The sequence below is a fragment of the Elephantulus edwardii genome, unplaced genomic scaffold (assembly GCF_000299155.1).
Source record: "Elephantulus edwardii isolate Elephantulus edwardi_28Jun2011 unplaced genomic scaffold, EleEdw1.0 scaffold00513, whole genome shotgun sequence".
NCBI lineage: Eukaryota > Metazoa > Chordata > Mammalia > Macroscelidea > Macroscelididae > Elephantulus > Elephantulus edwardii.
In genome coordinates, this window is record NW_006400263.1 from 43,252 (window position 1) to 55,146 (window position 11,895).

General features: G+C 39.1%; 1 pseudogene; it reads left to right on the forward strand.

Moving 5' to 3' along the window:
• Nucleotides 1-2,896: 2,896 nt before the first annotated feature.
• LOC102856470 lies at nt 2,897-3,484 on the forward strand (annotated as a pseudogene).
• The last annotated feature ends 8,411 nt before the right edge of the window (nt 3,485-11,895 follow it).

The window sequence follows — 11,895 nt, forward strand, 5'->3', positions numbered from 1 at the left end:
AGCCTTTGTAATTCTACCTCATAGAGACAAACTCAAATTATTTTGATAAGTTTTTCTATTTTTCCTTTTCTTTGTATTTTCTGTGTAAATAGATAAAGATATGCCTTTATCAGGGTTTTCAATGTCCTCAGTTCTACAACAAATATAACTGACATTTCAGTAAAAGAATACAAACACTGAACAATGATAGTCATTGAAGTACAGCTTACACTCTTGTTTTCATTTTCTGATTGCTTTTTTTAAACAACTGCACCTAGGATTGTCATAAAGTACTTGCCCCCATCCTTAAAGTAAAATCAAAAGAGATTTCCTGAGGGATGGAGATGGTTTGTACTGGGCAGATAACCATAGACACAGTGAAAATGACCACTCCACCAGACAATGAAAGATAATGTATTTCATATAATTGCAGAATGAGCAAAAACTTATACAATTTATAACTGACTTAAAGATCATCAGAAGAGTTAAAGGTGAGGTATCTGGATGTGGGAATTTAGCAAAGATAGATACATCTTTATCTATCTATCTATCTATCATCTGTCTATCTATCTATCTATCTATCTATCTATCTATCTATCTATCTATCATCTATCTATCTTTCTATATTTCTATCTCCACTCCCAAAACAACATGTCTCTGGAAACTCTATGAACTTTGAGAAACAACAATAGTTATAGAAACCTTTCAGGTCTTTTGTTCATAGTGCCACTATGAGTCATGCTTGACTCTACAGCAAGCAAGAACAACATACCTATATATAACTATATAGGTATAACCAAAGATAAGTATGTAATATATAAGTGGTATTATAAGACTAGTGAAGGGCATATGGTGTTCAGTTTATTACAGGTGGTCTCAAGACAGTAACAGGACAGGTTTTTCTGGTAACCTATTAGTAAAATCGTTTCCTCCATTATGTCTGTTTCTGAGCATCCATCATAAAAAATTATTGATAATGCTGTGTATCAATATCCTTTGGGCAGGAGCTGTTACATCTTGCATCTGTTTTACTGTAGTAGAAAGATCCTTTGGGAATAGATTGTAACATCCTGCACCTGGCAGATCTTAGAAGAAATCTCTTCTTTAGACTTTGTGATCAGGTCACATCAAGGTTAGTGGAGCTGTTAGAAAAGGCAGCTTTTTAAAGAAATTTAACATGGAGAGCAGACTCATGTCAAAGCTTTCAAACAGAATTGTTTCCCCTGTCAGACTGGTCTATTTACATTCACCAAGTACCTCTGATTTCAAACTCTCAGACATGATTTTGAAATGTTAAATGTTAATAAAATGTGATACATATGAGACATAGCCATCCAAGAGTATTGTTTCCAACACACAGCATATGCAATTCATATGATAACAGTAAGAGCAATGACATTTCTTTATATTTTGAAACACAGTATCCGTTAGTATAAATCCAGCTCTGGTTCCCTGGTAGTAAGAAGCTGTGCTGCAAATCTGAAAGCACATGATTCAAATCCACCAGCTGCTTCATAATGGGGGGTGGGGGGATAATAAATTTCTCATGTAATTTATTGCTTCTTAAAACCCACTGGAAGGATGGGTAAGTTCATAGAGTGCAACAACAAATAGACTACAGAATGAGTGGAAGGAACTTTGGTGACCTAGAAATAAGAAGCCAAGTTGTGAACCCAAGGGCACACAATTAGAACCCACCAGCTGCTCCTAGGAAGGAAGATGGAAAATCTCATCTCAAATGATTTATGGTCCCTAAAAACCTGCTGGAGAGTCAGCGGCGAGTCAGTTCTGACTTGGTGGTTCATATCAACAATAAAGAATGCGCGGAGCTCTGGTGTATATAGTATATAGAAAGTTGTCCTGTGACGAGAAAGGTCAAGAGTTTGGCTCCATCAGCTGCTTTGATGAGAGATACTGGCACTCTCCTCCCTCAGAAACCCAGTAGAGGATCTTTGTAAGTTGACACTAACTCAATAGCAGTGAGAAAGACTGGGTAAAATTTCATTTCCACATTAAAACATCACCACTAAATGTTTCCATTGGCTCCACTTGCCCTTTTGGTTTTTTTTAAATTATTTTCTGTTCCATCATTTCTAACCCTACTAACCAAGTTCACTTTTATTTTACCTGGGTAAGGAGTTGCACTGTCAACCTGAAGGGAAGAAATTCAAATCCACCAGTTATTCCCTGGGAGAAATATGAGCAATCTCCTTCCATATAATTTAGGCCTCTGAAATCCCCTCAGGCTATGAGTTGGTTCTGACTTTATGGCCACTAGTGGATTTGAGTTAAGTGGGGTTTTTATGTTTGGCTAAAGCCAGCCAAAATCCTAGGTCAAAAAACATTGCTTCTCCAAAAGATTTTTTTAAAACTATTTTAATATGGGCTACAGGTTCAACCTGGAGAGGGCTGCTCCTTGGCGGCAAAGATTCTGAAGCTTTGTCTGACATATATTGGACATGTTGTAAGGAGGGACCAGTCCTCGGAGAGGGACATCATGTTTGGGAGGGCGGAGGGACAGCATAGGATAGGAAGACCCTCTATGAGGTGGATTGATTCAGTGACTGGGGTAATAGGGGTGGGTGTGTTGGGGACAGATTGGCACAGGATAGAGCAGGGTTTAGGGCCGTGGTACATAGGGTTGCTATGAGTTGCAGGCAACTCAACAGCACATAACAACAACAACAACAACAATGTGGGCTACAAATTCATAAATCTTAATATAGTTACAATTTTAGATACCTTTTTTCTATTTCAAAACAAAAATTTATTCTTTTTTCTTCTTTGGCATTCCTTAATTTTAATAAAAGATTAAAAATAGTTGTGCTTGGTTGTGCTGTCTCACGAGTGAGGCTGACTAGCTAGCAATACCCGCACTTTGTTGCATCCGCCCCTTCTGCCCCCCTGCTCTGTGGAGTACCTTATCGGCGTTCAAGGCCCCTACGACGTCTTGGTCGCCTCCCACCGAGTGGCTGCTAGTAATACTGTCCAGATGATGGATGACCACAAGATGTTTAAGATGAGTGAAAAAAAAAATCTCATTTCTGTGTGTTGGAGAAACTGGTGACACTGTACAGTTTGCAGGATATACTCAGAAAAATATACAGCTTTACAAGATGTGAAATGGTTATGAATTCTCTCTCGCAACAGCAGCTAATTGCACCCTCCGGGACCTGGCTGATGCCTGCGGAGACGCACTCCGTACCATGTCAGCCTCCTCCTGGCTGGCCATGATGAGCACGAGGGGCCGGTGCTCCACTGTATGGACTACTTGTTGGCCTTGGCAAAGGCCCCCTTTGCAGCCCATGGCTACGCTGCTTTCCTGACTCTCAGTATCCTATACGCCAACTATCTCACGAGATAAGGAATGGAGCTACTTAGGACATGTCTAGAGGAGCTCAAGAAACGCTTCATCCTCAATCCTCCAACTTCAGCTTTCAAATTCTTGACAAAAAATGGCATCCATGATCTGGAGAATATTACCTTCTCTAAACGGGAATCCTAACCTTGTGCCCTCACTTTCACCTGCCATGGAACTTTCATAATAGGCCCCTTTATTTTTTCCTACTCTTTTGACTTGCACTCTTGATATGATATATCATTCATTCAGAATAAAGCTGAATATGGATTAAAAAGATATTAAAAAGAATACGGGTTTTCATCCAACTACTCCTACATACTATGTTTTATGACATTAATTTTAATATTTCAAATTAATTTGTTAATTAAACTTTACCACCTCCTTTTGTGTTTACCATTCTGCTCACATAACTTATCTATTTAGAACTTTTACTTCTCTGTCTCTTCAATCTATTCCACAAGAATTTAAAGATCATCTAAAAAAAAAAAGATGTGACTTACTGAACACTGATGACTAAAGACCACATGAGTTATGGGATGATATCAAGAGCATCAACAGTGAAGGGTGGAGAAAGTCATAAAGGTGAATGAAAAGACAAAAAATAGGTGTTAGAAAGACTAATTGCACCAGAACAAAGAGTGGCCAAAACAAAGGGAAGGAATGCTGAAGTAAAAGAGATGAATAGAGACTTCAAAGGCTAACACATGAAAACAAAACAAAGTATTATAACAAACATGCAAAAAGCTCAAGTGAGGAGCTCTGGTGGCCTAGTGGCAAGAAGCTGCACTGCAATCCCAGAGGTATGTGGTTCAAATCCACAAGATTCTCTGCTGATGAAGGAGGGGCAATCTCCTCCCGTACCAGTCAGATCCAATTTTACAGTACACGCAAAAAAAAAAATAATAATAAAATGACCAAAAAAAAAAGCTGAAGTGAGAAAATCAAAAGGGAAGAAAGAACCAAAGAAAAATTCAAGCCCTGAGGTGCAATACTGAGGATCCATCCTTTGGGCAAAATCTTGAATGATATATGAAGCATCAAAAGAAGATGAAAAAATACATAGAATCATTTTACTAAAAACAATTGTTTGGCTCTGAACCATTTCAGGAAGTACCATATTATCAATAACCAATGGTAATAAAACAAGAAGTTCAAGTGATATTGAAGGCATTGGCAAAAAAAAATTTTAATATCCCAGATAACACCAATTGAGATGTTTTAGCAGACAGACACTAACGTGGACATGCTCACTACTCAATGCCAAGAAATTTGGAAAATTACTACCTGCCCAAACCTACTGAAAGAGATCCAAATTTGTTTCCATTCCAAAAATAAAGGTGATTCAATAGAATATGGAAATTATTCAAACAACTATTACTGTTACATGTAAGTAAAATCTTGCGGAAGATTATCTTTAAATGACTGGAGCAGTACATTGACAGGAAACTTCCAGAAATTCAAGCTAGACTCAGAGAGGTTATGGCACAAGGGATGCCATTGCTGACATCAGATGGAACTTGGCTGAAAGCAGAGAGTTCCAGAAAGCTGTTTACTTGTGCTTTATTGATTATGCAAAGACATTTGACTATGTGGATCATAAAAAAATTAGAGATAAAATTGAGAAGAATGAGAATCCCAGAACACTTAAATGTGGTCATGCAAAACCTATGTATAAACTGAGAAGCTGTCTTAGAGAAAGTGTAACCAGGGTGCTTCCCAGAGGCAAGGTGGTGAAACTTCCTATCATAGACTTTGGATTCATTGTCAGGAATGACCTGTCCTTTGGAAAAGACATCATGCTGGGAATGGTGGAGGGTCAGAGAAAAGTGACAAAGCAAATGGGATGGATTGACACAACGACAGTAACAAAGGACAGCTTCAGTGTAACAGAGATGGTGAGAATGGTGCAAAATAGGACAATGTTCATGTCTTTTGTTCATAGGGCCACAAGGAATCTAGATGACAACTAATTTCCCTTCCTGTCTCTGACAACTACCCAATAATGATTCTGTGTGTAGGACTTTCCTTAGCTTTTTATAATAATGATATAATACTATAATCGTCCATTTACAACTGACTTACTCTACAGGATTTCTTCTAGAATCATCCATGTTTCCAGTTCTTTGGTATTGTAAATAATGCTGAAATAAACATATTGCACATCTACTTATTTGAGTTGCAACTCCTATTTCTTCAGGAAATGGGAAAGATATGATGAGAAAAATAATGTATTCAACTTTTGTAAATAAACCAGTATAAAATAAAATTTTTTTAGAAAAATGATACACAACCAGTATGGAAAGCTATTGGAAATTTCTTAGAAGTTGAGAATAGAAATGCCATTTGATCTCATAATTGAACCACTAGGAATATATCCTAAAGAAATAGGAGTTGCAACTCAAATAATAGATGATATAACTTTTTAAAAACCCCAGACAATTAAGTAGGTATGTTTGGGTTTTTACAACATGAACTTTCACAATGAGAGGAATCAAGGTTAAAGATAATATTTGCATATTAAATTGCCTGTCTCAGAGTAGAGTTTAGTCAATATTTTCTCAGCATAAGAAGAACTATTTTTTGGTAACTCCTTTTGCAACTTAGGGAACTCTGATGCTTTAGTGAATAAGGAGCTGCACTGCCAACCTAAAGGCAGGTAGTTTGAATCCACCAGCTGCTCCTCAAAAGAAAAACAGTGTAGGATATTATTGTTGTTGTTAGGTGCCGTCGAGTCGTAGATGACTCATAGCAACCCTACGAACAAAATGCCTGAGCACTGTTCATACATAGAGTTTCCAGAGGCAAGCCATTTCGGAAGTGGATGCCGCTCCTGCTTCCAGGATATTGTTAGGTCCTGTATATTCATGATAGGCAGATTTGGATACTGTAATGGGCCTTATATACATGACAAGCCATTTTAAGATGAATTGTTGCTGTGTTTGAGCAAACACAGTACTATTTTGCTAAAATCAGTATTATTTAAAGCCAAGTGTAACTTTGCAGGTGCATAGTATGATGAAGTTAGTGATTAGTGTGCAAGCATGGCAGAATGGCACCTTTGTCCTCTGCATTTTAAGAATTTTGTGGGAAACGTCCCACTGGGCTTGCCTCTCCTCCCTGCAGTATGTGTGAACTACAATAAAGTGATGTCTAAGCTTCCTGTATCTCTTTGTACTCTTTTCAAATTTGCTGCTGAACCTGAACATCCAGCTTTGACTGATGACCTTGGACATGAAGCATCTTGTGGACTCAAACTATGTATTTACCTTTGGTTTATATATTGTATACACATTTACAATGATGAGAAAGTTCTCAATGCATTGTGTGAAAGTTGTTGTTGCTGTTACATGCTTGAAGTCAACTGTGACTCCTATTGACCCTGAAAACAGTAGACCTGAGCCCTGACCTACTGTAAAAAAGAGCCCGGGACACATGAGGGCAACCATATCTCACATTTACCAACGTTACAAAGGGAAACTATCCCCATTAACAACACCAACAGCACAAAACCATTTCCTATGAGGTCACTTTGAGCATGTTGCAAGAAGAGACCAGTCCTTGGAGAGGAACATCATATTTGGGAGGGTGGAGGGACAGCACAAGAGAGGAAGACCCTCAATGAAATGGTGTTTGCAATCATTTGCTATGCATCGGAGAGCTGAACTAGGGATGAGAGAAGGAGAATTGTTGCCTTTGAGCTGTGGTGCTGAAGAAGAGTATTGAATATACCATGGACTGCTAAGAGAACAAACAAGTTCATCCTGGAAAGGGTGAAGCCAGGCGGCTCCTTGGAAGCAAGGATTCTGAAGCTTCGTCTGACATATTTTGGACATGTTGCAAGGAGGGATAAGTCCTTGGAGAGGGACATCATGCTTGGGAGGGTGGAGCGAGAATACAAGAGAGGAAGACCCTCAATGAGGTGAATTGATTCAGTGACTGGGGTAATGGGGTAGGTGTGTCAGAGACAATGAGATTGGCACAGGATAGAGCAGGGTTTAGGGCTGTTGTGCATAAGGTTGCTATGAGTTGCAGGTATCTAGATGGCACATAACAACAACAAACTGAGGTCAACCATACACACACACCCCCATTCCTATACCTCTTTATACTCATCCCAAAGCCAATCTTACTGCTTTACTGGATCAAAGATCCATTACAATAGCTTTCAGACCACACAGATTCATATTTGGAAAGTTAAAGTCTATAATTCAGGTTAGTAGAAGAATACAATCACAACAGGTTCCAAAGGCCTTGAGACTCTTGGCTTTAGGCCAGTATTAGAAAGCTCTTAGACCTACCAATATTGATTCTTCAGCAAATGATGTAACAGTCCCAAGGTCCCATCTCATGTCAGGTCTCTGGTTCTCCACTGTGGTTGCTATGGCTGATGCTCCTGTAGGCCTTTGTCATCTGGCATCCTGAAGGATGAGTTGCATCCTCTGGTACTCTGCTGGTTAAAGATCATCCTTCTGCTGCTGAACCCACTCAATTTAATGGCAAGACTAGACAATCTCTTTGTGGATTCATGAGACTAGCCCATCCCTTTGTGGACTGATGAGCTAGCCATGTCCTTTGTGAATAGTCAAACTTGTCATATTCACAAATTCCCTCCCACTTACATGGCAAATTCAAGCAATGACTAGGAAAGCTATTTTGAATAAACTTTTAACTCCCCATTTATCCTGTGCCATCCTCATGATCTCTGTTCTGCTCAAGTTCATTGTGGTAATGATTGTGTCAATTCATCTTGTTGAGAGTCTTCCTCTCTTTAGCTAATTCTCTATCTTTCCCAGTAAGGTGTCTCTCTCCAAGAACTGGTCCCTCATGATAATATGCCCAAAATAAGTGAGTTGAAGTTTCAACATCCTTGTCTCTAAGGAGCATTCTGATTGCACTTCCTTTATTGTTTGGGGCTTTTTGCAATCCTTAAGAAAGGTAATACTCTATTTCCTGCTCAAGGAAGCTGAGAAAATGGAACAAATTCAAGTCTCCAGTTGCATATTATAGGATTCTATGGACAAATCTTAAATGATATTTGAAACATTTTAAAAAAGGAAGAAATACAGATTCAGTATACCAGAACACTTGATTGTGCTTATGCAAAACCTTGGACCAGGAGGCAGTCATCAAAACAGAACAAAGAAACACTCCATGGTTCAATATGAGGAATGATGTATGACAGGGACACATCCTATCTCCATACCTTTTCAATCAGATGATCCAGTAGGCTGGTTCTATGAGGAGAAATGTGGCATTAAGATTGGAGGAAGACTCAGCAATAATCTGTGTTATGCAAACTTGCTTGCTGAAACTGAGGAAGTTCTGAAGTACTTGCTGCAGACAGTCAAAGACTGCAGTCTTCAATATGGATTGAAGCTCAACATTAAGGAAACAAAGATTCTCACCACTGGGTCAATTGGCAACATCATAATAGAGGGTGAGGAAATTGAGATTCCATTTGCTTGTCTACATAAAAAACACTCTTGGAACCAGCAGCCAGATAATCAAAAGATGAATTGCATTGGGGAAAATCTGCTGTCAGGGATCTCTCCAGGGTACAAAACAAGGATGTCAGTTTGGAGACTAAGGTGTGCCATTGTCTTTGCAATTACTTGCTATATATCAGAAATCTGGACAATGATTAAGGGTGACAGAAAGAGAACTGATGCCTTTGAGCTGTGATGCTGGAGAATATTATTGAATATATACCATGGGCCACAAAAGAACAAACAGGTTCATCGTGGAGTGGGTGATACCAGGCTGCTCCTTGGAGGCAAGGATTCTGAAGCTTCATTGGGCATACTCTGGGCATGTTGCAAGGAGGAACTAGTCCTTGGAGAGTGACATCATGCTTTGGAGGGTGAAGGAACAGCACAGGAGAGGAAGCTTTTGATGAAATGGATTGACTCAGTGACTGGGGTAACGGGGGTAGGTATGTCAGAGATGATAAAGTTGGCTCAGGATAGAGCAGAGTTCAGAGCTGTTGTACATAGGGTCTCTATGAGTTGTAAGCTACTCGACAGCATATAATAATAACAACAATATACCAGAAAGAATTAGTCAACACTGAACTATTTTAGGGAGTATTATATGATCAAGAACCAGTGCTAACTAAAGAAGACATACAAGATGCACTAAAGCCATTCACAAAGATAAGGGCTAAGGAATAGGTGGAATACCAACTTAGGTGTTTCAACAAGCAGATGCAGCCCAAGATGTGCTCACTAGTCTGTGCCCAGAAACTTGGGCAAGAACTGCCTGAACAAATGTCCTCTTTCAAAAAGAAGTTCATCCAAAACAGTGAAAAATTATTGACTAATGTGATTAAAATCACATGAAAGTAAAAACTTGTTGAAGATTGCTTTTAAAAATGGCTGGAACACTGCAGAGAACTGCTAGAAATTCAAGCTGGATTCAGAAGAGCCCATGGTACAAGGGATAACTTTACTGGTCTCAAAAGGATTTTGCCTGAAAACAGAGAAAACTAGAAATATGTTTACTTGCGTTTTACTGATTATACAGTGTTTTACTGATTATACAAAGGTATTAAACTATTTTAGTCATAATAAATTATGAATAACATTGAGAAGAGTGGGAATCCCAGAACACTTACTTGTGCTCGTATGAAACCTGCACATAGACTAAGAAACAGTTGTCAGGACAGAACAAGGGAACATTGCATGGTTTAAAATCAGAAAATGTGTATGTCAGGATTATATCCTTTCTCCCTATCTATTCAATCAATATGATGAACAAATCATTCAAGAAGCTTGACTATATGAAGAAAAATGTGACAACAATATAAAGGAAGACTCATGAGTCTTATAAATAAAAACAACATATGTTATACAGATGACACAGCTTTACAGAAAGTGAGGACTTGAAGCATTTACTATAGAAAATCAGAGACTAAAGCCTTCAATATGATTGACATCTCAGTATCAAACAAAAATCTCCACCACTAGACCAATAGGAAGTTCAGGCTGCTCTGAAGGACTTGGCAAAAAATAAAGCTCCAGAAATTGACAGAATATCAATTGACATATTTCTACAAACAGATGCTGTTCTGGACATGCTCACCAGGTTGTGCCAAGAAATCTGGAGGACAATTACCTGGCCAACTGGCTGGAAGAGATCCATATTTATTCCCATTTCAAAAAAAGGTGACCCAACAAAATGTGGAAATTAGCAAACAATATCACAAAAAGCACATGCAAGCAAAATTCTACTGAAGATTATCAAGAAATGACTGGAACAGGACATTGACCAAGAACTACCCGAAATTCAGGCTGAGTTTAGAAAAGGTCATGTTATTAGAGAAATTATCACCAATGTCAGATGGATGTTGGCAGAAAGCAAAGAATACCAGAGGGTTATCTATCTGTGTTTCATTGACTATGCAAAGACATTTGACTGTGTGGATCACAACAAATTGTTGATAAGCTTGAGGAGAATGGGAATCCCAGAACAGTTGATTGTGGGAAAGCTATGCTTGGACCAGGAAGCAGTCCTCAGAACAGAGAAAGGAAACACTGCATCGTTCAGAGTCAGAAATCGTATATATCAGGGATGCATCCTGTTTCGATAACTTTTCTATGTGTAGGGTGGATCATTCAAGAGGATGGGCTTTATGAGGAGGAATGTCGCATCAAGATGAGAGGAAGACTCATCAACAATCTACACTGGGCAGATTACACAACCTTGCTTGCTGAAATGGAGGCAGGCCTGGAGTGCTTGCTGCAGAAGGTCAAGGACTGTAGTCTTCAATATGGATTGAGGCTCAACATCAAGAAAACTAAGATTTTCACCACTGGGTCAATTGTAATTACCATGACGGAAGAAGAAGACATGGAGGTTGTTAACAGTTGCAGCTTGCTTGGCTCCACAATCAACACTCTCGGCACTAGCAGTCATAAAACCAAAAGATTCACTGCATTAGGTAAATCTGTTGTAAGGGACCTTTCTAGAGTGCTGAGAAGCAACAATGTCAGTCTAGAGACTAAGGCTCATCTGATCCAGGCCATGGTCTTCGCAATTACTTGGGATGCATCAGAAAGCTGGAAAATGATTAAGGATGACAGAAGAAGAATTGATGCCTTTGAGCTATGGTGCTGGAGAAGAGTCTTAAACATACCATGGGCTGCCAATAGAACAAATAGGTCCTTCTTGGAGAGAGTGAAACCAATTTTTTCTTCTTGGAGGCTGGGATTTTAAAGCTCTGTCTCACATACTCAGAGCACATGGCCAGGAGAGACCAGTCCTTGGAGAAGGACATCATGCTCTGAAGGGTGGAGAGACAGTGCAGTATAGAAAGACCCCAGATGAGATGGATTGATAGAGTAACTATGGTAATGGGAAGTGTCAGAGTCAGTGAAACTGGCTCAGGACAAAGCAGGCTTCAGAGCTGTAGTGCATAGGGTTGCTATGAGTACCAGACAACTTGACAGCACCTAATAACAACAACAGACCAATAGACTACAACATGAAAGATGGAGAAAAGATTGAAGTTGAAGTTGTTAACTTTATTTCACTTAGATCCACAATCAATACCTATG